The sequence below is a fragment of the Molossus molossus genome, unplaced genomic scaffold, assembly GCF_014108415.1.
Source record: "Molossus molossus isolate mMolMol1 unplaced genomic scaffold, mMolMol1.p scaffold_m16_p_8, whole genome shotgun sequence".
Lineage (NCBI taxonomy): Eukaryota > Metazoa > Chordata > Mammalia > Chiroptera > Molossidae > Molossus > Molossus molossus.
This window is the reverse complement of record NW_023425402.1, coordinates 4,620,439-4,622,629: the sequence shown is the minus strand read 5'-3', so window position 1 is coordinate 4,622,629 and position 2,191 is coordinate 4,620,439. Positions and strand designations below refer to the sequence as shown.

Sequence of the window (2,191 nt, the reverse complement as noted above, 5' to 3'; positions counted from 1 at the left end):
CCTGCTTCCCCCCGAGGAGGGAAGGCATTGCACACACATGTAGTGCCCCCATTTCTCCAGCTGCTACTCAAGGGACTGGCTTCTGTTTCTCAGGGCACTGACAGGACTTGTCATATCCTAGAATCCTGGGGGCTGCTAAGAACAAAAGAGGAGTAGAGGAAGTTACTTCGATCAATAAAGTCCATTTATGAAAAATCTGCAGTTACATCATAATCAATGGAGAAAACGTGAAAAATTTTCTTCTAAGATCTGGTACAAGGGGCAAGGATGCCCATGCTCACTGCTTCTATTCAGCCTAGTACTAGAAGTCCTAACCAGAGCAATTTGGCAAGAGAAAGAAATGAAAGGCATCCAAATCAGAGAGAAAGAGGTACATTTATTTCTGTTTGCAGATGATGTGCTCGTACATGTAGAACCATGCAAAGATTCAACAAAAATAACTGTTACAGCTAATATATGAATCCAGGTAAGCTGCGAGGTACATAATCAACACACAGAAATCAGTGGTGTTTCTATACACTAACAATGAAGTATCTGAAAAGGAAATTAAGAAAACAATCTCATTCACAATAGCAACAAAAATAATAACATACTTAGGAATAAACTTAACCAAACAGATGAAAATTTTTATACTGAAAATTATGGAATGCTTTGAAGCACTAAAACAATGATTAAAATGAACTTCAAGTTGACAAACATTCCAGAAATGATGAACAGATATAAACAACTATTGACCTATATTTGAAGTGCAGTCACAAGAAATTATCTGAAAAATCCATTACTTATATTCTTGATTATATCTCCACTTGTGAAGAGAATTCTGATTTGTTATGTCAGATGGATTTACTGCAGGAATTCTATGAAACAACACCAGAAGCTTTAAAAGATGCTAAGAATGACAGACTGTGGTTTAAGACAAACACGAAGCTTGAAAAATTGTATTTAGAACGGGAGGCATATGGAAAGCTTCAAAAAATTTTATGCCAATTATATCAGATGGATAATGAAGATGACCTGAAAAGGGGTACACAGTTATTAGAAATATGTGCTTTAGAAATTCAAATGTACACAGCACAGAAAAATAACAAAAAAACTGAAAGCACTCTATGAACAGTCACTGCACATCAAGTCCACCACCCCTCATCCACGGATCACGTGAGTCATCAGAGAACGTGGTGGTAAAATGCACTTGAGAGAAGGTGAATTTGAAAAGGCACACACCAATTTTTTTGAAGCCTTCAAGAATTATGATGAATCAGGAAGTCCAAGAAGAACCACTTGCTTAAAATATTTGGTCTTAACAAATATGCTAATGAAATCGGGAATAAATCCATTTGACTCACAAGAGTCCAAACTGTACAAAAATGATCCCGAAATTCTTGCAATGATGAATTTAGTAAGTGCCTCTCAGAATAATAACATCACTGCATTTGAAAAGATTCTGAAAACAAATCACAGCAACATCATGGACGATCCTTTCGTAAGGGAACACGTTGAAGAGCTTTTGCGAAACATCAGGACACAAGTGCTCATAAAATTAATTAAACCTACACAAGAATACGTGTTGCTTTTATTTCTAAGGCGTTAAATATAGATGCAGCTGGTGTGGAGAGCTTGCTGGTGCAGTGCATACTGGATAACACTACTCATGGCCAAACTGATCAAGTCAGCCAGCTCTTTGCACTGGATCATCGGAAGAGGGCTGGTGCCCGATATATGCACTAGATAAATGGACCAACCAACCAAATCTCTCAACCCGGCTCCAGCCAGTAAACTGGCCTAACAGAGAACAAGCTTGTACAGGCATACTTAAGGCAACAATGCAGAGATGTAATTCTTAAAAGAACTGGAATGGCAAAACTACTGTTGGTTGATGTGTTCTGAACATTTTTGGTGTTATGGCCGAAGTGCTTTTGTTTTGATCAACTGGTTTGTGTTTTGCTGCTGCATTTATCTCAAGAAAAACAGCTTTAATCTCCAGAAGAAAACTAAAATGCCATGGGATTTATGCTGTATTGACATCTTGCCCTAAACATATGACATCATAGTAATTTGTCATGGGTAACATGACCAAAGAGAAGATTTTTGTCATTTTAAATACACTGACATGCTACTGTTGGTTAAATTTAAATATGTTTTACCTACAGAAATTCTCTCACAAATAACCTGCAATAACTTGAAAGGCATACCC

The 2,191-nt window shown here is 37.2% G+C and overlaps 1 pseudogene; it reads left to right on the top strand.

The window, feature by feature from the left end:
* Positions 1-667: 667 nt before the first annotated feature.
* On the top strand, positions 668-1,783 carry LOC118621881 (annotated as a pseudogene).
* Positions 1,784-2,191: the final 408 nt, after the last annotated feature.